Source organism: Ictidomys tridecemlineatus, chromosome 5 (genome assembly GCF_052094955.1).
Source record: "Ictidomys tridecemlineatus isolate mIctTri1 chromosome 5, mIctTri1.hap1, whole genome shotgun sequence".
In the NCBI taxonomy this organism is placed as follows: Eukaryota; Metazoa; Chordata; class Mammalia; order Rodentia; family Sciuridae; genus Ictidomys; species Ictidomys tridecemlineatus.
In genome coordinates, this window is record NC_135481.1 from 99,253,721 (window position 1) to 99,279,462 (window position 25,742).

The window sequence follows — 25,742 nt, forward strand, 5'->3', positions numbered from 1 at the left end:
ATCCTTAGCACCACATAAAAATGAAACAAATAAAATAAAGGCATGCTGTCCATGTACCACTACAAAAAAAATAAAAATTAAAAAAGGGGGTGGGGAAGTGACTCAGAGGTTAACTGTCCCTGGGTTTAATCCCCAGTACCAAAAATAAATAAAATAATTGCTTGACTATCACCCTAATATTAATCATTTCAGGCAAAATTCATCAATGGAGGCTGCAACTACAGGTTGAGCATTCCTAATCTGAAAATCCAGTATCTGAAATGTTCTACCCAAGACCTCAACTTTTTGAGTGTTATGTCAGTGTTCAAAAAACTTTGAATTTTGAAGCATGTCAGATTTTGGATTTTCAGATTAGAGATGTTCAGTCAGTAAAGTCAATATGAATATTCCAAAATTCTTAAAACTCCCAAATTTAAAACACTTCTGGTCCCAAGCATTTTGGATAAGGGATATTCAACATGTAATGGGTGATAGGAAACAAGACATTTTCATATCTCGAAATATCTCCCCAAAGAAATCTGCTGATGACAAATCAAATCTGGATTCTGAGAAAAGTAGCAAACATGGAGTGATCCAAGTTCATACCAGTAACGGGACAATAAGGTGTCTCTCCATGGGATGCCCTGAGATGGCCACGACAGCATCTGTGTGCAATCCCTGACCCCCAAATCTACAGGACTTGAATCTAACCAAGCAGGAATACCACCAGACAGACCCACGTGAAGTATATTCCTCAAAATCAGTGGTCTGTCCCCTAAAGAAATTTCAAGGTCATGAAAGACAAGGAAGGGCTGAATAGTACTAGGCTAAAGGATATCGAAGAGACATGGCAACTAAACACAACATGTAGGCTTACTAGGCACTGGACCAGAGAAAGTTTCTTCTTTTACTATAAAGGACTTTAGTAGGACAGTTGGAGGCATTTGAAAAATGTCTGTGGGCTGGGGCTGTGGCTCAGTGGAAGAGCACTTGCCTAGCATGTGTGAGGCACTGGGTTCGATTCTCAGCACCACATACAAATATATGAATAAAATAAAAGTCCACTGATGTTTTTTAAAAAAAAAAGAAAGAAAAATGTCTGTACATCAGACAATAGAACGGTAGCCATGCTAATTTTCTGATTTGGATAAACATACTGTGGTTATTATGTAAGTGAATGACCTTGTTTTTTTTTTTTTTTTAGAAATGCACATAGAAATATTTAAGGATAAAGAGATATATATGTCACCTACTCTCAATCAGTTCAGAAAAAAAAAAGTAAGTGTACACACCTACTTCCTGTACATATAAAGAGAAAAGGTTGATTAAAAAGAGAGAAAAGAGGAGGAGAGTGGCTCAGTGGTAGACTGCTTGCCTAGCAATGCATGAGGGCCTGGGTTCAATCTTCAGCACTGAAAAAATAGAGAGAGAGAGAGAGAGAGAGAGAGAGAGAGAAGAGGGAGATGGATAAAATGGTAATATGCTAAAACTGTTTAAGAATCAACTCTCAAGGGGAAAAAGTCCAGATACCAATTTCTGGGGTGCTCTTGTCCACGGCCAGTTTCACACTGGCATCGCAAAGTCCTGAAGAGGGAGTTGGGAAGGAACCCAGCAACCAGCTCAAACGCAAGCAGGGTAAAAGGCTAACGTTCAGGGAAAACAAGCAAAGGGAAGACGGGGATTATTTGTATGATTTTTTTGCAACTTTTATGTATTCTGATATTATTTCAAAATCGACAGTTTAGTGTTTCATAAGTAACTTACAGTGAAGGAGTTACAGTAACTGAACTTGGGAAGAGAGTGCATGGCCCCTTCAGGTAGAGGTGATCCATTGTGTGCAGAAGCCTTGTGGATGGAGAAAGCACAATTCATTCAGAAAACAATAATAAAGAAAGACTGCCCCCTCCCACCCGGGGCGGGGGGCGGGCAATGGCACAAGCCTGTGATTCCAGCCGCTCAGGAGGCTGAGGCAGGAGGATCCCAAGTTCAGAGCTATCCTCAGCAATTCATGGAGGCCCTAAGCAACTCAGTGGGACCCTGTCTCTAAATAAGATACAAAATAGGGCTGGGGATGTGGCTCAGTGGTTAAGCACCCCTGAGTTCAATCCCTGGTACCCAAAAAAAGAAAGATTGAGTAGCTGGGGCCTAGACATGCAAAATGAGCCGAGAGGTGGGCAGGGGCCAGGACCAGGAGGTCTGTAGGCCCAGCCAGGATTTGGGTCCTTGTGCCCAGAGCAGGAGGAGCCATCCCATCCCTCTAAGCAGCGGGTGAGGAATGTGACCTTATTGGCCTTCATCCCTCTGAACCCTGTGCTCCCTCGGTAAACTGGGGAGTGGGACATTACTGCTACCTTTTCTGGTTGACTCTACCCTCACATCCCCCAGGGGTCTTTTTGCTCAATTGGAGTTGAGAGGAGTTGACGTGGACAGGGCCCAGCACCCCCCACAGGCTGCTAGTGAGTTCTGATAACCCAGGCCAGTCCCACCTTCTCCCCTCAGACTTATTGGAGGCCTCCCCTTCTCCACCAGCCTCCTGCAGCCTGTCTTGAACATTCAAGTCAAACCTCTCACTTTGAAAGTCCAGAGCCCTGTGGGATTGGAGGGGGCTGAGTTCAAGGTGGAATGAATGGGCTGTTTGAAGGGTTCTCCCTGGGCAACCTCCAGGCTTGGGACAGTCTGAGTGGTTGTGGGCTTCCTTTTTTCCAGATGAATCACTCTGTGTGTCTAGGACTGGTGAGCTGTCCCCTGACATGTGGGGCCCCTGCATAACATTGTGTCACCCAGCTTCTCCTGTGTGGATACCCTGAACCTGGCCTCCAGGAACTGGCGTTAGCTGTGTGCCACCAGCTCCTCAGATCTGTCACCATGCAGTCCACGTCCCACCCGTGAGCAGCACCGCGAGCGGGCACACTGTTCTGTCCACCCTGCAAGAGAGCAAACTGAGGCTGGAAAGGCTTCCAGGCATATCTGAGTTTGCAGAGCTGACCCAAAGATTCAACCCTGTTCAACCTTGACCTCCCCAGCCTGCACTGCCCACAACCCCACCCTTCCTCTGTCTGGTGGCCCCTGTGCCACTGTCTCTTGGCTTGGGCATTAGCATCCAGGCCCTATGGACAAGAATACTGAGGGCCCTGCTGTACAGGAAGGGGTTAACTGGGATGCCCTCAGCAAGCTCTGGTTTGATGGAGGCCAGTTGCCATGGCAACAGAAGGTTTGAGGATAAGGGAGGCCAGCAGGATCTTCTGAATCACTAGATGCACAGCCCCTCTGCTGATTCTGTGGTGAAACCCTCCCGGGATCGTCTGGGACTCCACATAACCACCAGGTGTGCTGGGCAGGGCCGAGGGCAGGGGTTCCCTGAATCAGCAAGGCCAGGCGGCCTGGGCTCTGCTGCAGTATCTCCCCCAGGCAGCTTCAGCCAGCTCTGCCCACGGTGCCTTTTCCACCAGGAAGTTCCCAGGGCTCCTGCTTTTAGCTCAGAGCCACCTGGACTGGGCGAAACCAGGAAAGAGCAAAGATTTGGGTCCAAAAGAAGTCGATCCATCGTTCCTTGATTTATTCACTTGCTAGATATCCACTGCTCGCTGACACTACAACAGTCACTGTGTTAGGTTCTGTGATGGGGTTACAGCCACGAGTCGGACTTGCTTTGCTCTCATGAAGCTTCCCTTCCAGCGGGTGAGAAGTCCCCAGCCAGCCCCTACTTTGGGCAAATCCCAGCAGCTCAGGAGGCTGAGGCAGGAGAATCAAGAGCTTAGAGCCAGCCTCAGCAATTTAGTGAGGACTAAAGCAACTCACTGAGACCCTGTCTCTAAATAAAATACAAAAAAGGACTGAGATGTAGCTTGAGCACCCCTGGGTTCGATCCCCAGTACCAAAAAGAAAGAAAGAAAAATAGCCCACCTTGCAGGGATGCTGTGTAGATGACAAATTTGAAGCATTTACCTGAACACCCAGCACATAGTAGGACCAAAGGTGCAGTGATGATATTGATGCCCAGAGGCTTCTCGCCTTTCACTCTAGCATCAGAAGCTCCAGGAGATGATAAAACATGAAAAAGGGGCTCCAGGTTGTGGTCCCTGCAGGTTACTTTGAGCCACATCTCAACACTGACCCCCTTAGCAGACCCCACTCTTCCATCTTTGTGCAGGTGAACTTGGCCTCAGTTTACCCATCTATAGTGCAGGGGTGACCCTCTAACACTTATAGGAGACAATGTACCTTAATGGCTGGTCAGTTCCAAAGTGGAATCTTGACCACTCTGTTCCACCATCTCGGCCACTCTAGGTTAGAAGAGACCCAGGCTCCTGATGATAAGACCCCATGCTGGCCACCCACTCCTGCCCAAATTAATTTTAGCTTATAACAGGGATCTCAGAAGCATTCAATCTGATTCAAGTTTGATTTCCTAAGCTGAACTACCCTAGCCCAAGGACTAATGCCTATACAGGACTCTGTCCCCCGCCTCCCTGCTCATCTTGTCCCTGATCAGCCTGGAGCTGGTGTGCCTTGGAGGATGAAGCAAGCAAGCTCACTAGTCTTGGTGAGAAAGAACTTAAGTCAGTGGCCCTGTTTCATGGAGGGACTCTTTAGCTCAGAGCCACCTGGACAAGGTCAGCTCAGAAATGATTCTACCACAGCCCACCACTAGGCAGGAAGACCAGCTGGGGGTGTGAGCTGATTACAAATAGGAGCAATGTGCAAAACAAACCCACACAAGGAAATCAGCAAAAGAAGGAGAACCCCACCTAAGAATTTCATATTGCATATTTCAAAAACTGAAAGATTTCAAAGTGGTCATCTTGGAATCATGCAAAGTGTGGAAGGGCTCCCTCACATTTATTTGTAGCTTATCTTTGATTATATTTTTGCACTTCTCCTTGGGGGTGGAGATGCCCAGTCTTTTCAGAGCTTAATGCCTCTAAAAGTCTTAATCAAGGCCTGGGAAATGGAAGTGGGGCTCACAGTCGGTGGGCTCCCCTCAAGTCTGTTCTGCATGACAGCTCTCTCCCTTGGAGGGTGAGGAGGGAAGATGTTTTTCCTCTCACTTCAGACTCACTCCAAAGGAGGCCAGATTAAGCCTGGTTGGAGGTGATATTAATGAGTTATCCAGGATTTTCTTCTCTTCCCCAATCTTGAATTTTCTTCTCCTCCGTTGGGTGTCAGAATCCACGTTTATACCAGGACAGTGCTTGCAGAGCAGCGCAGGGCTGTCATTTGTTTATGAAATTCTTTCTAGAAGATCAGTGGGCTGGCAGGAAGCTGGGGGGTGGGTGGCTACAAGATTGGCAGAGGAACCGGAGATCCAGAAGCTTCCAGCCAGGCTGGCCCCTAAACTGGAAAATCTTTAACAAAGGATCCAGCAAACCACGAAGAAGAGGAAGGCAGGCAGACGCCCCAGTAAACACATTCCCCTGGGGGGTGGTCAGAACACTTGGGCAGCAGAGAGAAAGAACCAGGATGCGAGAGAGGGGCGGGCAGACCAGGGAGAATGTCCCAAGTAAACTGTTTTGTTTTGTTTTGTTTTTCTGTACATCTTCCTTTTTATTTTATCTTTTGGTCCTGGGGATTGAACCCGGGGGCACTTTACCACTGAGCTTCACCTTCAGCCCTTTATGTTATTAACATCTTAATCATCATCATCATTCAGGAACACATCAGCGTTACCCAAAGTCCATGGTTTACATTGGGCTCACTCTTGGGGCTGTGTGTATATTCCATGGGTTTAGGCAAATGCACAATGACACAGGGCCATTGCAGCGTCCTTCAGAGCAGTGACATATCTCTGATTATCGATAGACCCCCAAACCCCTGGCATCCACTGATCTTTTTACTGACTCCACGGTTCTACCTCTTCTAGTGGGTCGTGTACTTGGGAGTGATACCAAGTGTAGCCTTATCAGATTGGCTCATCTCACTCAATCAGATGCACTGAAGTCTCCTTCATATTCCATAACTTAATACTTCATTTCCTTTGGTGCTGAATACGATTTCATTGTCTGGCTGTATCACCGTTTATTTATTCATCCACCTACTGAAGGACATCTGGATTGCTTCCATGTTTTGTGAATTACCATACATGTCCATGGGCAGGTTTTTGTAGGGACTTAACGTTTTTGATTGATGTCGGCAAATACCAAGAAGTTCCGTGGTGGGATTCTGCAGTAGAGTATGTCTAGTTTTATAAGAAGCTGCCCAACTGTCTTCCCACCGTGGTGCTACCATTTTACATTCTCGCCAGCAATGAGTGAGAGTTCCTGTTGCTCCTCATCCTCGCCAGCATTTGGTGTTGTTAGGTTCTGGGTTTCAGCCATTCTGATAGATGCATAGTGATATCTCAATATTCTTGTTGTTTGTTTTTTATTTTAGTACTAGGGATTGAGCACAGGGCCTCTTACATGAGCTCTACCACTGAGCCACACACCTCGCTCCAAAGCTCCAATGTTGTGGTGGTGGTGGTGTTTTTCTGGATCCACACATTGAGCCCAGGGGTGCTGAACCCCTGAGCCACATCCCCGGCCCTTGTTATTTTTCATTTTGAGAAAGAATGTTGGTAAGTCCTTAAGGTCTCAATAAGTTGTTTAGGCTGGCTTTGAACTCATGATCCTCCTGCCTCAGCCTCCACTGTGCCTGGTTACAGTGTTGTTTTAATTTGCAATTCCCTAATGACACCAGGTTGAACATCGTTTCAGATGCTTACTTGCTACTTGAACATCTCCTTTGGTGACGTGTTCATTCAGGTCTTTTACTTACTTTTTATTTATTTATTTTTTAAGATTTAATGCAAGGGTGCTTTGCAAGTGTGTTTTACCACATCCTAATCCTTCTTAATTTTTATTCTAAGACAGGGTCTCACTAAGGGCTTAGTTGCTTAGGGCTTCGAAAAGTTGCTGAGACTGTCCTTGAACTTGTGATTCTCCTGCCTCAGCCTCACAAATAGCTGGTATTACAGGGATGCACCACTGTGCCCTTATCTCCCTGTTTTAGTTTCATTCTCCCTACCAAACTGAACGAACTCCTGTCTCAGTGTCTGCTTCAGACCAACAGACGTAGTCAAAGGGAAGGGGAGTGGAGGACCCATTTAAATTGGGTGGCCAGTGTTCTAGTTTGGATAGGATGTATCTCCCACCCCAAATCTTCTGTTAATGCAGGAATACTCACTGATAAAATGATCAGATTACAGGCAGGTGCTGTGGCTGAGACAGGAGGATCCCAAGTTTGAGGCCAGCCTCAGCAAATTAGTGAGGTCCTGTCTCAAAATAAAAAAATAAAAAGGGCTAGGGATGTAGCTCATAAAGTGCCCTGGGTTAAATCCCCGGTATCAAAAAACAAAACAAAAATAATAAAATACAATATAACGGTTGTTTCCTGAGAGTTCACAGGTACTGACGATGTGGTTACTGCAGGCAGGTGGGGGTGGCTGCAGGAGGTGGGTCACTGGGGGTGTGTCCTAGAAGGGTGTATCTCCCCTGTGGTCACTTCGCCCTTATCTCTCTCTGCTTCCTGACCCTGGCATGAGCTAAGCAGCTTCCCTTCAGCCATGATGTGCGGCCTCACCTTGGGCCCAGAGCAGAGGAGTTGCCCACCTGTGAACTTCTGAAACTGTGAGCCCCAAAGAAACTTTTCCTTCTCTAAGTCGTTCTTGTCAGGTATGTTGGTCACAGTGACAAAAAAAAAAAAAAAAAAAAAAAAAAAAAGCTAACTAAAGAAGCCAGGGAAGGCCTCATTGATAATGTCATTATGTTGGACTATCAGGAGCCAGGATAGCACAGGGGACCAAGAGAGGGGATGGTGGGTGTGCAGGTTCTGGGCTATGACTGAGACCGGAGGTGCCCAAGGAGTGAAAGGAGATCAAGCCACAAAGTGTCCAAGATTGGAGTTGGGGCATGTGGTGTAGGCCAGTCAAAATTTGAGCAGGGCATGGTGGCACATGCCTGTAATCCCAGCGGCTTCGGAAGCTGAAGCAGGAGGATCATAAGTTTGAGATCAATTTAGAGGCCCTAACCAACTTCATGAGACCTTGCCTTAAAATAAAAAATAAAAAGGACTGGGGCTGAAGCTCAGTGGTAAGTACCTCCGGGTTCAATCCCTAGAACAACAATAACACAAAAAAAGTTTGATTTGTTCCAAATGCAATGGGAAGCACAGGAGGGGTTTGCAGCCCAGGAGTGACATGATCTGATTTGCATTTTTAAGAACTCACATTGGCTGCTGGGTAGAGAATGGATGGGAAAGGAGAGGTCACTGAGGATAGCTTGGTGTTTATTGCTTTGGTGAATCTAGATATCTCAGCCCAGCAACTTCTCTCCTGCAAAGACAGTCATGGTCCTGCGGTGGCAGAGTCACACACACGCACAGCACACATTGCACACGCGCGCGCACGCATGCCACATGTCTCCTGTGTCCATAAACATCCCTGCCACACTCTCCTGTGCAGACATGTACATGTTCTCCAGATGCAAACCGAAGGCACGGGAGTCTTGCGAACACCCCACTCCCATGTATTTACTTCCTCACTCGACTATGAGACACTGTCACGCACACTCGGCTCTACCCAGGCACCCGGAGCACTCCTCCACACGGTCACGCCATTTCCCATTTTCCAAAGGGAAGCAGGCCTGGCAGGGGATTAGCTGAGACAAAGAGGTTTGAGGGTTTGGGAGAGGAGGAGGGAATTGGAAGCCTACTTACTCATAGAAGAAAGAAAGTTCCAGAAGGCCTATTTTACCCTGAATGGTTGGGCCAGCCAGTCATCAGAGACTGCATGAAAGCCTTCCTTCAACAGGTGTGTGGGAGTCCTCTGCGGTTCCTCCTCCAGCCCCTGCTGTCCACCTGCCCCTGGCTGTCATCGGCTCTGTCTGTCTGTCTGTCTGTCTGCTGACTCCCAGGGTATTACAGTGGAGATAGGGCAACTGCCCAGAGGTTCTCAGCTCACAGCCCAGGAAGGAATGGGGCAAGTTTTGTTCAGGATCTCACCTGCCTCAGCAGGCAGAGGACAGGCTCAGGTGGGGTGGGAGCTGCTCTGGGAATACCTGAACCCCTTAGGTCTTTTCAAGGCCCTAAAGGACCTGCCCACTTAGCTCCCCTCTGACAACTCCCTTCTCCAGCTCTGAGCACCAGCCACAGTGACCAGCCAGCAACCAGAAGCTCTTGGAACAAACACCTTCAGATCCGCGCATAGACTGTCCCCACTCCCCACCCAGAACAGCTTCCTCATCCTTCCAGACTTAAGAGCCACCTCCTAGGGCTGGGGATGTGGCTCAGGCGGTGGCGTGCGGCCCGGGTTCGATCCTCAGCACCACATACCAACAAAGATGTTGTGTCTGCCGATAACTGAAAAATAAATATTAAAATTCTCTCTCCCTCTCTTTAAAAAAAAAAAAAGAGCCATCTCCTTGGGAAAGTCTTCCATACTACTGTGATTCGAGGTCCCTCCTGTGCATACCTCCACCTGGGCACTTCACTGTGCTGCCAGACCTGCTGCCTGTCTGCCTCCCCTCAGGGCAGAGGGCGTATCTGTTCTGTGCACTGCTGCCTGGCACATAGCAAGTGCTCAATAAATAACCTGGGCATAAACGAATAAATAAAGGCTGCTCCTCTGCGTGAGTGAAAACAGAAAGGAGGTTGTTTTGGAAAAGGATTTCTTTTTCCTTCTCATCTTCTTTGTTACTAGGGACCAGTTGGAGATCACTAAGGCCCCAGCGCCCATCCAAGGATGCCTGTGGCATGAATGCTCCTCCACCTCTCTTCTACCTTCAGCCAGCTGTGCTGTGTGCTGCTGGAATAGCTTCAGGTGCCCTGAGCTGGGACTGGAGATGATGGGGAGGCTTGGACAGTGGGGGTCACCTGGAGTGGAGAAATTCAAGTGACTAAATGTACTCCCCTGTGAGGCTGAGCATTTGGAGATGGAAAGGAAGGCTGGGGTGGTGGCTCATTGGTAGAGCACTCGCCGAACATGCGTGAGGCACTGGGTTTGATTCTCAGCACCACATAAAAAATGAACAAATAAAATAAAGGCGCAATGTTCATCTATAACTAATAAAAATATTTAAAAAAATAAAATAGGGGCTCGGGTTGTGGTTCAGAGGTAGAGCACTTACCTAGCATGCTTGAGGCACTGGGTTTGATCCTCAGCATCACATAAAAATAAAATAAAGATATGAAATAAAATAAAAAGATCCCAGGAGCTTAGTGCAGTGGTGCATGCCTATAATCCCAGCAGCTCAGGAGGCTGAGGCAGGAGGATTTTGAGTTCATAGCCAGCCTCAGCAAAGGAGAGGTGCTAAGCAGCTCAGTGAGATCCTGTCTCCAAATAAAATATAAAATAGGGCTGGGGATGTGATTCAGCAGTCAAGTGCCCCTGAGTTCAATCCCCGGTAGCCCCCCCACCAAAAAAAAAATTAAAAAGGCTGGGGATGTAGCTCAATACCCAAAACCGCACAGAGAATTTTTAAAAGGCCCCAGGAGAAAGAAGTCCTTCAGTGACCTGGCTAAGGCTGATTAAAGGGCCGGCTGGCTAGGGCGTCAGCACTGCTGAGGAGTCAGTGGTGGCCAGGAGCGGTGCTCAGCCACTGGGGACTTGGGCAGTGCTGGTGGGAGTGGATGCTGGACAAACAGGGAGCTGGCCTTTCGGATTCCAGCAGAGCCCTACTTCCCTTTCCGCGAAGCTGAGCAATATGAAAACTACTATGTTTACTGAGGGTCTCCTACAGAGGGGGCAAGCCCATCCTGCTGCCACCTCCAGTCCACGCCAGGACAGACATCACTAATCTATCACGAGTGCACCTATCACCTCCAGGCCAGGAAGAGGTGTCAGAATTCTGTGCATTGTGTTCCAAGGAGGGATTGCTGATAAAGGGCTCAGAAGGTGAATCCTTTTCTTTTCTTTTCTTTTGGACTGGGAATTAAACTTAGGGCACTCATCTACTGAGCCACATCCCCAGCCCTTTTTTGTAATTTATTTACAGACAGGGTCTCACTGAGTTGCTTAGGGCCTCAGTATGTTGCTGAGGATGGCTTTGAACCTGCACTCCTCCTGCCTCAGCCTACCAAGCTGTTGGGATTACAGGTGGGCGCCACCGCCCTTGGCTGCCAGTGTCCTTCTCTTGCCACTTCCCCATGCTGCCTCTTTCCACTGGGTACCTCTTTTGCTATGTTGTGGCATTTACTGGAGATCTGTCACTTCCCAACCTTCAAATTCCCTGTTTCCTTTGGGTCCCAGAAAGAAACAGTGTTACCTTCACCAGGGCAATGGAGGAGCCTTTCAAGAAGATACTAGAACCAGGCATGGTGGCGCATGCCTGTAATCCCAGCGCCTCAGGAGGCTGAGGCAGGAGGATTGCAAGTTCAAAGCCAGTCTCAGCAATGGTGAGGCACTAAGTAACTCCGTGAGACCCTGTGTCTAAATAAAATACGAAATAGGGCTGGGGATGTGGCTCAATGGTCGAGTGCCCCTGAGTTCAATCCCCAGTAACAACAACAACAATAAAAAAAAAAAAAAAAGAAGACACTAGAAGGAATCCCACAAGGAATAATGAGGAGTTTGAAGGCCCTAGGAGGGAGGAGGCTAGAGAGAGCCATAGTCACAAAGTGAAGGGACCAAGGGGACAAACACCCCAACCTCTCTATTCTCCCTTTCATTGTTCTCCAGTGGTGTCCCCAAATGGACAAGCCCAAGCGAAAGCCAATGGCCTCAGCTGAGGCGGCCATGCAGGTCCACCTCCTGGACCTCAGCGTTGGGTGGAGGACAGGCAGCTGAAGGTCTGGAGGAACAAAAAGACAGGGTTCTTCAGAGTGCTCCTCTCCTGTTTGGGACCAGGGGTGGAAACTTCCCTTCCTAGGGAGCGATTATGAAAACAGACCCTGCTTTTCCCTATAGAAACCAAGGTCAAGAATTCCATCTCCCCCTCCCTGCTGGCTGCCAGGGTGGGAGAGGAGGACCTAGGCTCAGTCATTCAAAAGTCCCACTGGGCCTCAGGGTGGTGAGTAGCAGCCCAAAGGCTCAGAGTCAGTTTGGAAATTATTCCTGGCAGAGATCTGGGTGGAGACAGTGAAGTCACCATGTGGGTGGGGGAGACCGTGGATGGCAGAGGGTGGGCCAGCAAGGGCATCCTAACCAGACTGCCCCATGGTGTCCCCCTTGGTAGCATGGCTTGGACCCTTCCCATTGGCCAAGGTGGGGCGCCCACTTTTCCATGGATGCCGTGAGCCTCCCCAAATCCTTCCAGTAGATCTACCCTCTGCTCATGCACATCAGAGTCCATTTGGGTTGATGCTCAGGAGAAGCCTGATTGCTGCCACCATCCAGGACCTGGAGATGTTGCATTTGGTGGCAGGTGGTCTCCTGGAAGGTGCACCAGGAATGCAGCAGGGGAGTCCGCAGATGCCCCCCGACCTGCCCAGGCCCTGCCATTCACCAATCAGGCGAACTTGGTCCAAGGTCATTTGTGCGCTCAGCTGAACTCAAAGGAGTGAATCCTCTTGTGTGCATCCCCCTCCCGGACCTGGCTTACTGGTGAAGGCCGCAGAAGAACAAGCTGCCCGTACGAAGAAAAGATCCTGTCACCAGGAAGTAGGACTGGGCTGGAGGCCTGGTCCTTCATCCGACAGACGAGGCACCTCGGAGGAGTCCTCTGAAGGAAGGGCCCCACCCTGCAGGAGCCTCCCTCTGCCAGAGGCCTGGGCCTGAGGTGTGTGTATCTCGACTGAGCCACTCCTGGAAGTAGCCAGATGAGCTGCCCCTCCATTGCCACCAACACCCCGGCTTTGCTTGTCTCTCTGGGCCTTCAGTTTACTCCGGGAGTTAGAAGACAAGCAAAGCATCAGCCTGAGGTTATGGAGCCACACTGGGGCCCAGAGAGGGCAGGAGGGGCAGCAGGCAGAGTCCAGGAGATGTTTGGTCTAGGGAGCCCCTGGGCAGGACCTGTTCCTTCCACCCACCCCGCTCCCTCCGCCCTGGTCTCCCTGGCCCTCTGGTGCTGTCCCAGCTCAGGCCCATCTCCCCTGCTCAGGGAGCCCAGGACAAGGGAGGGATCTAGGCTTCGGTGAGCTTTGCTCCCCCTGGGCTCTGCGGGTCAGGAGGGAGGCATGGGGTGTGGGGAGGGCTCTCTGGGGCTGGGGGATCACATGGGGAAGAGGCAGCCTTTCATCTTGGCTCTGTAAAGCAGACCTGCCCTCCCCCCAGTCCAAGCTGATTGGCATTGGCACGCGCCATAAATCTCTAGGATGCTGCAGCTATGACTGGATTATTTATAGCTCCAGTCTTACATCTCTAACACGAAAATATCACACAAAGAGAAAGGTAATGAAATCTCACCTCTCCTGCATGTCCGTCCCCCACTCCAGACTGCAGGGCTTTCCAGAAGCCCTCCTGGCTGAAGCAGGGAAGAGAGAGGCTGGCCTCCCCCTCCACCAGCCTCCCTCCCTCCCCCTCCTGTCAATCACACACACTTCTCAGCTGCACATCCTCCCAGACACATTCCCTCTCAGACACATTCTCGCATGTTCTCTCTCTCTCTCTCTCTCTCTCTCTCTCTCTCTCTCTCTCTCTCTCTCTCTCTCTCTTCTCTCTCGCTCCCTTACACACACACACACACACACACACACACACACACACGCTCACACACATCCTCCCAGATGCAGACTGTTCTGTTCCGCCTCTCCCTCCTTCTCCACTCACCCTGCCTGTCCCCCCAGACGTGCTCCACACACCTCTGCCCTCTCCCTTCCACAGCCGTCTCCCTGTGTGACTCACTGGCTTCCGCTGTGTTTGCTTTTCTGCTTTGTCAATGAAGCCGCTGGCACATTAATTACGGGGCCTGTCCTCGGCCAAGGCACATCAGCTCCTTGTCAGTGGTTGGGGGAAGTGTCAGCTTACATCCATCTCCTTCTGCCTTCAAGAATCCCGTGGGCATGGTCTCCCCAGGGGGACCCACTTTGCGGCACGTGGCAGTGAGGGCACGTGTCCCCGTGTCTGACATACCCAGACACGCAGAAAACGCAGGCCACCGAATGAGCCTCTCGCCGCAGCCAGGAGCAGTAAGGGGTCTCTGCAAAGCCAGGTCCCCCACCCTCCTCCTGGGCCCCAGTCTCACCGTGCTGCAGGGCGCCTGGTCTCCTGAGGCCCGTCCACAGGCATGGGGACCCCAGCTCACCTATATCTGGGTATTCACACACACTGTGTGTGTGTGCGTGTGCGCGTGCATGCATATGTGTGTGTGTGTGTACATGCATTCCCATGTGCACACACTTTTTTTTTTTTTTAAGGACTGGGAATGAACCCAGGTGCACTCTACTACTGAGCTACATCACTGACCTTTTCATTTTTTTGAAACAGGGTCTTAATAAGTGACATAAACTGGCCTCATATTTACAATCCTCCTGCCTCAGCCTCCCAAGGAGCTGTGATCACAGGTATGTACCTCTGTACCTGGCCACACCCTCTTATGCTAGGATAAAGGGAAATCTCAGACAATGATAGTCTACCCTGGGCTGAGCCTGAGTCTGGGGACAGAAACCTAGCAACCCCCTAGCAGGGCGGCATTTCTTGGAATTCCCTCTCTCTCTTTTGTATCTTAAAAATTCACCTAGCTTTTGGTATTATTCACCGTATCTGTCAATTATCTCAAATTTCTTATAATTAAATGCTTGATTTTTTTTTCCCCTGAAATCTTTGCTTAAAAGTTGAATCTCAAAAACCCTCTGGCTCGGGCTGGGGATGTGGCTCAAGCGGTAGCGCGCCCGCCTGGCATGCGTGCGGCCCGGGTTCGACCCTCAGCACACATACCAACAAAGATGTGTGTCCGCCGAAAATTAAAAATAAATATTAAAAAAAAAATTCTGAAAAAAAAAAAAACCCTCTGGCTCATAGCCAGACGGGATGGCTCATCCATAACTCTGGGAGTCTAAAGCGGGAGAACCACAAGTTCAAGGCCAGTCTCAGCAACTAGAGAGACCTGTCTTGAAATTAAAAAAAAAAATAAAACAGGATGGGAATGAAGCTCAGGGTAGAGTACCACTAGTTCAATCCCAAAACTAATTAATTAGTTAATTAAGAATGGGCGTTCTTGGGTTTACATCCTGGCTCTGCCCATCCTTAGCTGTGTTTTCCTGGCTGAATCACTTCGCCACTCTGTGCCCAAGAACCTTAGCTTGCAGCTGGGGGCGCAGCTCAGGGTGGAGCTCTTGCCCAGTGTGTGTGAGGCCTGGGTTCCATCCTGTGCTGCAGCAAACAAACAAACAAACAAACATCTTGGCCTATTAAATGGGGATAATAGTAGCACCTGCTCTCCATGCTTTTCAGCACATTAACGAACGCTTAGACCAGTGGCTGAAGCAGAGTAAAATTCCCAATTGTTTTTTCTGCAACAGAATAAAATGAAGCAACTACATCACTCCGGGTAACTGAAATCAGAACTCTCTCCTGCCTCGTTCCTAAGCTGTGCATCTGCCCAGCCCCTGCCCCTCCTCCAGCAGTGGCCTCTGTCATCCAGCAGTCAGTCAACAAACACCTCTGCTCAGACACTGCTCTCCCTCTGAGACTCGGTGTCAGAGAAGACCTGCTGGAGGGGGAGTTGGGAACAGGCAAACAGCATTCAGGCCACGTTCAGAACTGAGGACTCGAAAAGGAATAAATATTCCTTTCAAAGAGCTATATCTAGCTGCAGAGAGAGGAGAGGCAGACAGGGCAATGGCAAGTGCTGTGTATGCAGCATGTTCGGGGATGGAACCGCCCTGGCCTCCAGCCCCCTGGATAGGCCTTCTGGGATAGGCACTGAGCCCATGCGACTCAGCTGGGCGTGGTAGGAGACAAGAGAAGGACAGCTAAGGGCCGGTCAGTTCTCCCAATTCCATCATCTTCCCTCCTGTGAATCCTATCCTGCTCTCCTTGCTGTTCCTCAAACACTGGGCATAGTTCTGCCTCAGGGCCTTTGCACTGCCTCAGGACCTTTCCCTATGTCTGTCCTCTGATGTCACCTTCACTGCAGGGCCGTCCAGGGCCATCTGTATAAAATAAGGACACTCTCCCCATCCAGCCAGGCCCTCTCCCCGACCCACGTTAGCCAGCCTCACAGTGCTCACCACAACCCAGCCTGCTTAGGAGCCTTTGTTGGTTGCTGGTCTATCCACCTGAATGAAGGTCAGCTCCCTGAGGGTGGGGCCCGTGCTTCCTGCTGATCCCCTGAGCCTGGAATGACACCCAGCAGGTAGTGGGTGCTCCATCGTGTGTCTGTTAAACAAAGGAACTGCAAGCCAGTCAGTCATCAGTGTCCCTCTGGTGAAACAGGTGACTGAACCCCACTCTCACTTGTCACATGGGGATATCACATGACAATCAGACCTGCTTTTAGCTCTTCCAAAGACAGATGCAAAGAAATTCAGCTGAGACCAAAGCCACACACAGCTCAGCCTCCCCTGATATTTAGGTGACAAAGGGCTGTGACTGCAGACGGCCTGAATGTCCCCTCCAGGCACTGGGCTTGCCCCTGCTCCACTGGGTCCCGGGGATGGTGAATGCCAGCTGCCCTGTGTCCAGGTGGGCAGCTGCTTAGTGCACACAGCTGGCTCACAGCCAGATACAAGGGTCCCCAGGAAGAGCAGAGTCGCCTGGGTCAAAGCCAGGAGGAAGGGGACCACTGGAGACAGCCCTGTAAGGAATCTGGGCCCTGAATCATTGAGCCCAATCTGAGGCCCAGAAAAAAGCAGCTCCTGGCCTCTGCTGGGTGCCCAGGACCAGGGGCGAGCATGAAGACAGCAGTGCGCGTGGACAGGGCAGGCCTGCGGGCTCCACTCTGAGCTGATCCCCCGACCCTCTCCAGCTCAGTACTCCCACAATCAGGGCCCCCGGGGGAGGGCTAAATCTGAGAAAAAAAAGAAAACGTAATTCTCACCAAATCTTCCTCCATCCACCTTCAGGAAGAGCTGGAGGCCTGACCAGTGGGGCAGAAGCCAACAGCGTCGTATCCGGGAGATTTGCCCTCAGCCCCAGAATGGCCTCGTTCCTGAGTGAGGCTCTTCTGTCCCCCACGGCGCCTCCCTCCACTCCTGAATTTTGTGCAGGGACAGTTTGTAATCTTCAACCAGTAGAGAAGTGAGGCCCGAGATTTTCCTGTCCCTGCTCCGGAGACTCCTATCCACTCGTCAAAACCCAGGTGCAATTGCTCAGGCTAAACAGTCCACCCACCATGACCAGGGCAGGTGCTTCTGGAATTCTACCCACTAGACGGTGAGCAAGGCAAGCAGGACCTAGGCCTGTTTACGACCTCGCACCCAAGGCTGAATAAATGATAATTGACAAAAAACGACCCCACAAAGCCAGGGCCATCCAGGCCTGCTCACTCTGGGAGCCTGATTAGATCTCTTCATTCCTTCCCCACCACCCAGGTGTCAGCTCAACTCTGGGGCAAGATGTTCCTGTTTGGCAAGGACAGTTCCAGGTTTTGATGACCTGCTGCTGCAACCAGATTGGTATCTATTCCCAGCCATCCTCTGCGCATGCGCTGCTGAGGGCTGAGGGGATGGGCATGTGACCGGCAACCGGACAGACTGTCAGCCTAGGGCAGCCCCCTCCTCCTGCAGCCACGGACACCCGGCTCCATGTAGGTGAAGTCTCCTCTTGTTATCCCTAGCCACCATTCTGCCCCAGGCTTCCCACACTGACTGGAACTAGACCCCTGAAAGGTGCAGCCGGTCAACTGTCCAGAAAGGTCAGGAAGGGCCTCCTTTTTTGGAGGGGGGTGGTGGTGGTGCTGCTAGGATTGAATCAGCGAAGAAGATAATGTCACTGCTCTTGTCCAGCCACAGGCCCTGGAAGGGGAAGAGGTGATTCCACCCCAGGGTGGTGCGTGCCCCTGCTGCTCCCTGAGCAGCCCAGGCAGGGCCAGTATCTTGGGACCCCCTCCCCACAGGCTGGGGCAGGGCAGAGGTAGAGCCAACCCTTCCCCATCTGCCGCTTCCCTCACTAGCTCGGAAGTCATAGCTCAGAAGTGGCCGGGCTCAGGACAACCTTCACTCTGCAGACAGCCTCCTTGCCTTTAGCCACTGATCCTCTAAGAGCTTTTTCCTTTAGGAAGATGACAGCCTCAGCTGGGTGCCGGGCGCACGTCTGGAACCCCAGCAGCTGGGGAGGCTGAGGCAGGAGGATTGCGAGTCCAAAGCCAGCCTCAGCATTGGCCAGGCACTTAGCAACTCAGTGAGACCCTGTCTCTAAATAAAATCCAAAATAGGGCTGGGGATGTGGCTCAGGGACAGAGTGTCCCTGAGTTCAATCTCCAGTACCCCCCCCAACCCCCGCCAAATAAATAAATAAAGGAAGAGAGCCGCCGAGGTGCATCATGGTTGACAACACGGATCACTTTACAGTCTAGAATGCTCCATTGTCTCTCTTGATCCCCTGGATAATACTCTCAGGGAGGCACCATTCTTCCTACTTGGCAGAAATTCAAGGCCCAGGGTGACTTGCCCAAGGTCACCAGGACAATCCCAAAGCCCGAATGGATTCCCTCCAAACATCCCATCTCTGTTTTATAGGCTTTTCTGGGAACACAGAAGGAAGGAAGGACAGAACCTTAGTGTCCAGAGCAACGGGGACAAAGCTAAAGCTCCAAAACAGGCAAGAGAGGGAAAGACACAAACCCCACTTCAGCCCACACCCCACTCCCTCCCTCCCCAGGCCCTTAGCTGGAATAGCTGTCAGTCAGCTCATATTTGCTGACCCCACCTCTCCGTCCCAGCTCCCAGGAGGACCCGCAACCTCTGCCCCTCCAGGGAGAGCCCAGGCTGCCTGGCCTGAACCCACTGCTGAGGCTGCAGGCTAGGGGAGGGCATCCGTGCTGGATGAGGAGCCAGAAATGTGGATGACAGAGAAGTCTAGCAGGAAGAGCTGAAAGGTCAGACTGAGTCTTTAAGATGGAATTCTGGGGCCAGATGGTGCTGAGATTAAGAGCAGGGGCCTGTGGCAGGAAGCCCTGGGTTCTAATCCAGCTCCAGGGCTGGGGGCGCAGCTCAGTGGTAGAGCAAGTTCTTAGCAAGCATGAGGCCTGGGGTTCCATCCACAGCACAAGAAGGAAGGGAAGGAGGGAGGGAGGGAAAATGATCCCAGCTCCTCTTCCTCCTGGCTGGGGGACACAGCCTGTGAATGAAATGAGGATAGCCCTGCAGGGCTCACAGCAGGGCCTGCTCCATACTGAGCACTGGGGAGTTGAGCCTGTGGTGCTCCAGAAACAAAGGACAAGGTGGTCAGACAGAGGTCCCAGGCCTAGCTCTGCAGCAGCTCTCAGGCCCCAGGTCTGGGCCCCCATGGAGCTGTTCACAGTGGGAGTCCTGCAGGCCAGGGCTCAAGCTCCTTACTTCTCTGCCTTCAGGAAGCATCCAGCCTCCTAGTTGGGGTTTATTATCAAGAGGAATGGGGTTTGGGGATGTAGCTCAGTTGGTAAGTGCTTGCCTCACATGCCCAAGGCCCTGGGTTCAATCCCCAGCACCACCAAAAAAAAAAAAAGAGGAACGGATTCACATTATGTGGCATGCTAGACATGCCATACATTTCTGTCACCTTGGAGAGGTGAAGGTGAAGGGACAGCAGCTGGATGGGCCCCCCCTCCCCCAGAGGACGAGAAGCAGCTAGGGAGAGAAGGAACCGAGAGAAGGGGTTCCACAGAGGGAGGAGACAGGAGGGCTGTCCTGGTGCCTCACTAGGGGAAAAGACAGGAGCAAGAACAAGGTCAAAGTCAGATGTGGTGGCACACACCTCTAATCCCAGCTACTTGGCAGCCTGAGACAGGGGGATAGCAAGTTCAAGGCCAACCTGGGTGACTTGTCTCAAAATAAAATAAAAAGGCCTGGGAATGTAGCTCAGTGGTAGAGTGCTGCCTCACATGCAGGAAGCCCTGGGTTTGATCCCCAGCCCAGAAAAAAATAAAAAAAAAAAGAAAGAAAGAAAGAAAGAAAGAAAGAAAGAAAGAAAGAAAGAAAGAAAGAAAGAAAGAAAGAAAGAAAGAACAAGGCCAAGAGCGCACTTGTTTGCTGGTGACCTTGTGGACATCACCTGCCCCTTTGGGGGCCTGTTTTCTCCCTGCACAATGGAGTGCCCTGAAGGATGCCACTCCTCTGGAATTTTCCAAGATGCTCCCCATCTTTCCAAGATGCCTCTTCCCGTGGGACACTCCAGTCTTGTGCTTGGGCTGCCCGTCCTTGCTTGTCCACAGCCTCTGCGCGAATTCTGCGCCCCCTGCCCTCCCTCTCCTCCCCAGACATGTGGTTTTATTTTTAACCAGAGTTTATGAGCAGGATCTGGAAAAGCCAGTTTGCAGAAAAGGCTCCAGGACTTGTTACTCCCTCCCCCGCCCGCCTGGGAGAGTGAGCAGAAGGGGCAGTTCTTGGCTAGGCAGAGGGACCTGCCCAGCAGGTGTGGGTGAAGGGCAGCTGGCCTTGGGACCCACGCAGCCCTGCTGTCCTTGGCCAGCTGAGGACTGGAAGGAGGCCAGGCTGGCCCCTGCTGGCCCTGGCTGCTCTCATGGGGAGGAGAGGTGCTCCAGGGCCGGGACGGAAGCAGAGGAACTTTCTGGGCTTTTCTGATGTCACCTCCCCGGCAGAAGCTGATTGGCCCAGGGTTTCTGACTCCCTTGGGAAGGCTCTGGGCAGAGTGGCCCAATGCCCTGGTATTGCAGGCCAGGCCTCTGTCCTGCTCTGGCACTGGGAAGGGGGCAGGCGAGGCCAGGTTACCCAATAGGCAGATTAGGCATGTGCTTAGGGCACTGGCAGGAAAAGGGCATCAACAAAGTGTTTTGGTTTGGTTTTGCTTTTTTAAGGGCTAAAACTTGGTACTTCAAAAATAGCAAGGAAGTAGACATCCTGGGAAAAATCAGAACTTTCTTGGACTTCCTCACACTTATTTTAAGTATCAGGGTGTTTTCTATTTTGAATGAGGGGAGGGGCACCATAACCTTTCAGCTCTCAGGCTGCTGAGGGTCATGGGTCAGAAATGGGAGGGGACAGAGGTGTTGAGGAGGAGGCAGCCTGAAGCTCCGTCCCCTGGAGCAGGGAGCCTTCTGCACTGTCTCAGGAGAGTGGCCTAGCCCAGCCTAGGTGCCCTGAGGGTCTCTGGTGCCCGGAACTTACTGGCTCCCTCCCCCACTGGAAGAGGACCTGCAGGCAGGATCCTTCCAGGCCTTACTGGCCTGGCCACCTGAGGTTCCCTCCTAGAGCTAGGATTTGGTCACTCCAGAATTGACAAAGCTCTTAGTCAGAAGTAGACAAGGAGGGTGGTCACTTGAAGGGGAGCTGGCAGCCCATTTCCTGGAACTTGGTTCCAACCGTGATGTTGGACACTCTGAGCGCCCGGGAGGGCTGGCCAGGGCTCTGTGCCTCCCCTCCCACAGCCTCCCACACAGAACACTCAGTCACCTACCGCTGCCTCCTTGCCCACAGCCCCAGGGGCGACAGCAAACACTTGCTAAGCACCTGCTCTGCTCCAGGTACTTTCATGCACGACCTCGTGTGAACCCTCACACCAGCCCCGTGCTTCAGATGAGGAAGCTGCTCAGAGATATTAAATGTCTGCTGAGGAGCACGCGGCTGACCGGCCGCAGGCTGGAGTGCAAACCCAGTCTGGCTGCCGGGCTTACTTTATTCGGTACCATAGGTCTCAGCCACTCCTGGGCCTCCCCAGGGACAAAGCCAGCAGCCCTCCTGCTCTCCCTCCCCCACCTAATCCTGCACCTCTCAAGGGCAGGCGAATAACCCCCTACATCCACTGTGGGAGACACAAGAGCACCCCAGGTCCTAGGACCAGGTCCAGCTACATGATTCTGGGAGCCCACAGCAAAACTAAACTGTAGGGACTTCTTATTCAGAATTACTCAGAATCGCAAGATGGTGGCATCCCTTCGGAATGTGGGGCCCCGTGTGACCACAGCAGTGCACACCCATGAAGTCAGGCCTGCCCAGAACCCACAGTATCCCCCAAACAAACTCCTCCCTTGCCTGGAAAATCACACCGCCCGGACACAAGGGAATTTGGTTTCCAGGGCCCCAAGTAGGGTTTGGAAGCAAATCCTCTGAGCAGGAGGCCCTGCCACTGTCCCCTGGTGCTCACAGGCCTGGCCTGGCTTCTTCCTGGTTACATAGGCATGGAACCAGGGGCTGCCCAGAGCAACTGTGGTCCACAGAAAGCTGACTTAGGTTGGGCAAGACAGAGGGACCCAGGACATCCCATGGTGCTAGTTACAAAGCAAAGGGGAGAGGTGGTCTCTGCTCTCCTTTTTCTTTTTTAATATTTATTTTTTAGTTCTAGGTGGTGCTGAGGATGGAACACAGTGCCTCACGCATGCTAGGCGAGCACTCTACCTCTGAGCCACGGCCCCAGCCCTCCTTCCTTTTCTGATCAATGAATCCTGGCACCTCCTGAGCTGTTTCATGACCCTTGCAGAGACAACCCCTTCCCCCACATTCCCAGCATTGACTGGCTACTGAGGCACTACTCCAGGGTCCAGGACTCGTTGGGTCATTTCTTCTAGAACAGTGCCTGACCCTGCTGGGAGCTCCATCCAGGTTTGTAGAGGTGGTGGAAGTGCTGCCGGGTGCGAGCACTGAGCTGGGCACGCCTGCTCACACCCATGCACTCATTTGATCCCCACTACCACCCAGCAAAGTGGGGTATTGCTGGCGGTCTGTGCCCAGAGGAGGTTGAAGCTCTCAGAGTACTGTGCAGAAGGCCCCGTACCTACCACCAAGTAGAGCAAAGAGACTGGCCTCTGGTCCCAAAGGCATCTGTAACTCTGCCACAAGCTGCTTCTCCACCTGCCTGCAAGGGGTCCTGTCCCACCCAGGGCAGAGCCAAGAAATAGAAAAATACCCTAGAAAAGCCTGGAGGAATGGCAGCCATCTGTCTATCACCCTCTGCTCTCCGAGTCAGACAGCACCCAATTCTAACCCCATTTGTGCCCCCTATATGCCAGACCTCCAGGAACTTGCACATTTAATTCACCCAACAGCACTATGAAGTAGGTACCACCTTCTCACACCCATTTTCCTCACGGGGAAACAAAGCAACAGAGAAGTGAAGCAGATAAGTGGGAATTGAAACCCAGGCAATCTGGCCCTGGAATCCATGACATACCTCTGGAGTCATCCCTCACGCCCCCTCATCCTCCCACCCCCACACATCAGCAATACCACTTGTTGGCATGTGGGCTGTGTGACTTGGAGTAAGCTACCTAACATCTCCGTGCCAGGGTTCCTTCTGTAAAATGGGGAATATGACAGCATCTACTTCATAGGCCTACAGGGTGCCTGAGTGGGTTAGAGAGTGTGTGTGTGTGTGTGTATGTGTGTGTGTGTGTGTGTGTGTGTATACGCGTGCGTGTAGTATGTACACTGGTGTTTGGCACCTAGTAGATGATGCCGAGTAAATGGAAGATGGTTGATATAAATTATGGCTTTCCAGTACCTTATACTGCCTGGGAAATCACACATCTCCTGGATGTCCCTTTTCCTCTTAAAGGCTGTCACTCTGTTAATGACCGTCACCCTTCTAGTACAGCCAACCTGTCCTTCCCACCCAGCTCTTTGTGCTATTTCCCTCTCATCTTGCATCAGAGAAACTCTTCCCACTTGCCCCTCCTGCCAGGCTGCCTCTTGCCCTTCAGAGCCAAGACCCAGGACAAATTGGGCAACTGTGCCCATATGTCCCCACCACCCCTCACATCCTGCGTCCTGGCTTGGGCCCCTCCACTCTGAAGCCATCCCTCTGGCCCAGGTCTCCTGGACCCTTTCCAGCTGTATCTCCGTCCATCTCGGTCCAGCAGGCCCCACCAGGGTCCCCATCTGCAGGTCTCCTTAGGAAGCAAGACACTACTTCCTGCCATTGTCCTGCTCTTCTTGCCCCGCCCCCAAGTTCAGGTGCATTCGCTCCCAGCATCCCCTCCCACCTTCTCAGACTGCCCACCTTCCCTGGGTCCCAATCCAAAGTCACACCTCCAGCTGTCACCCACTCCGAGGACCATCTCCTGTCCAGGCCAGTCTTTAAGACCAGACCTGCGCATCCTCCTGCTCACCTGTCCTCTACCCTCTTCTGACCCGTGGTCTCTGGCACCTCAGGCCTGCTTTCAGGCTGCCTCCCCGAACATGGAGCTGAGGGATAACCCTGATTCCTTTCTCCCTCCTGTCCCTGGTACTAGGGCCTTGAATAGCTCCTGCTGTCAGCCCTCAGAGTCCCTGGGCACCCCAGCTCCCTTCTCATCCAGCACCTTCACGCCTGCATCCAAGTCACTAGGATTACAGGCATGAGACTCTGTTTCAAAATAAAAACTAAAAAGGGCCAGGGATAGTTCAGTGGTAGAGCATACGTGGGTTCCATCCCCAGCATCCTCCCCAACACACACACACACACACACACACACACACACACACACACACACACGAGTAAGGGAAGCAAGAAGAGTAACATCTCTGCAAGCCCAGAAGCTTGGATTCTGCAGACAATTAACACACACTCTGCTTTATTCTCCAACAACGTGTGAGGGGGGTTCTCATGCGGCACCGAGGACACCAAAGCCCAAAGAGAGCAAATAGCTTGTCCAAAGTGAATAGCGGAGTCAGGATTTGAACCCCAAACAAACATAGATCAATAGACGACGCTTGCTGGGTGAAATGGGTGAACACAAGTTTCCACAGACGCAGGGCCTTGCCGGAGGAGAGGCAGGGGAGTAACCGGAGACAAAGGGAAAAGGAGCAGCAGCACTCCACGCAGAAGCAATGGAGTGTGTGTGTGCTGTGTGCTCTTCCGCGGCCAGCTCAGCCCGGCCACCTCTGCCATCCTGCAGTGCACGGGACCCTGCTGCAGGCCCTCAGCCTCAGTGGAGAGAGAGAGCCTGGGAAGAGGCCCCTGGAGCAGGAAGAGGGCAGATGAAAGGATTAGGAGCCCCCCCCCCCCCCCCCCCCCCCCCCCCCCCCCGCACTCAGGCTTGGTTGGCTCCCAGGGAGGAGGGCTTGACCTGGACCATGCAGGGTTAAGAAAAAGGAGGTGGAGGCTATCAGGAGGGCTGTGGCTGCCAGACACCAGCTGACCCCCACTTTTGTCTCTGCAGGGGGTCAAGGCCAAGATCAGGTAGGAGTCAGAAGGCTAGGGGGGCTGTCCCTGGGGCCACCGGAGCTGCCAGGCTCCCCACTCGCCCAGGGTCCTAGAGGCTCTGCTAGGGCAGGACCAGCCTGGAGCCTGAGATGCTGCTTTCCAGCAAGGAGTCTGGCCAGGTAGCTTAGCCAGGTGAGGCAGAGGACCCTGCAGGAGCTCCTTTGTCTCCAAAGCACCAACACCCCCCCCCCCGCCCCCGCCTTTCTTTTTCACCTTGGGAAGCTCCCTGCTGCCTCTGTGCCTCTGTCTCCTGTCCTGAGACTTAGAGAAGGCCCCTACCAGAGTGGGCAAATTGGCAGCTCCCTAAGCCACCATCTCTGATCCAAAACCAACAGAGCCCACAGCTCCAGGCAGACAAGGGGCAAAGAGTAGGGGCAGTTGTAAGAGGTAGTCACATGGCCATGACCATCTGGGCTGAGACCCAGGGGCACAGAGTTAATTCCTTTGTGTCCACGTGACCCCACATTCCAGAGCAGGCTCTCCCAGGGTGCTGGCCATCAGTATGGTCAGGCGCCCTGGCCTCTCAAACCTGTATTGAGATGCAGAGGACCTCCTGTAGCTCCAGCTGCCCCAGAACCAGAGCCCATGGCTCCAAAATTCAAGTGCTCACTCCTCCCTGCAACAAAACCCCAGAGCC

The 25,742-nt window shown here is 52.0% G+C and overlaps 2 long non-coding RNA genes across 12 annotated transcripts in view; both read right to left on the bottom strand.

The window, feature by feature from the left end:
• Nucleotides 1-20,214, bottom strand: part of LOC110597760 (uncharacterized) — a 28,726-nt gene extending 8,512 nt beyond the window's left edge. For 2 of the 11 annotated variants that reach the window (XR_013439161.1, XR_013439152.1), the window contains exon 1: nucleotides 1,744-13,283. This is a non-coding gene — a long non-coding RNA (uncharacterized LOC110597760). The other 9 variants (XR_013439153.1, XR_013439155.1, XR_013439160.1 and 6 more) reach the window with 9 other exon arrangements.
• A 4,237-nt stretch (nucleotides 20,215-24,451) lies between these two features.
• On the bottom strand, nucleotides 24,452-25,501 carry LOC144377565 (uncharacterized). The gene is made up of 2 exons (XR_013438556.1): nucleotides 25,319-25,501; nucleotides 24,452-24,859 (listed from the first exon to the last, which is right to left on the bottom strand). It is a non-coding gene; the product is annotated as an uncharacterized LOC144377565 (long non-coding RNA).
• Between the last annotated feature and the right edge of the window lie 241 nt (nucleotides 25,502-25,742).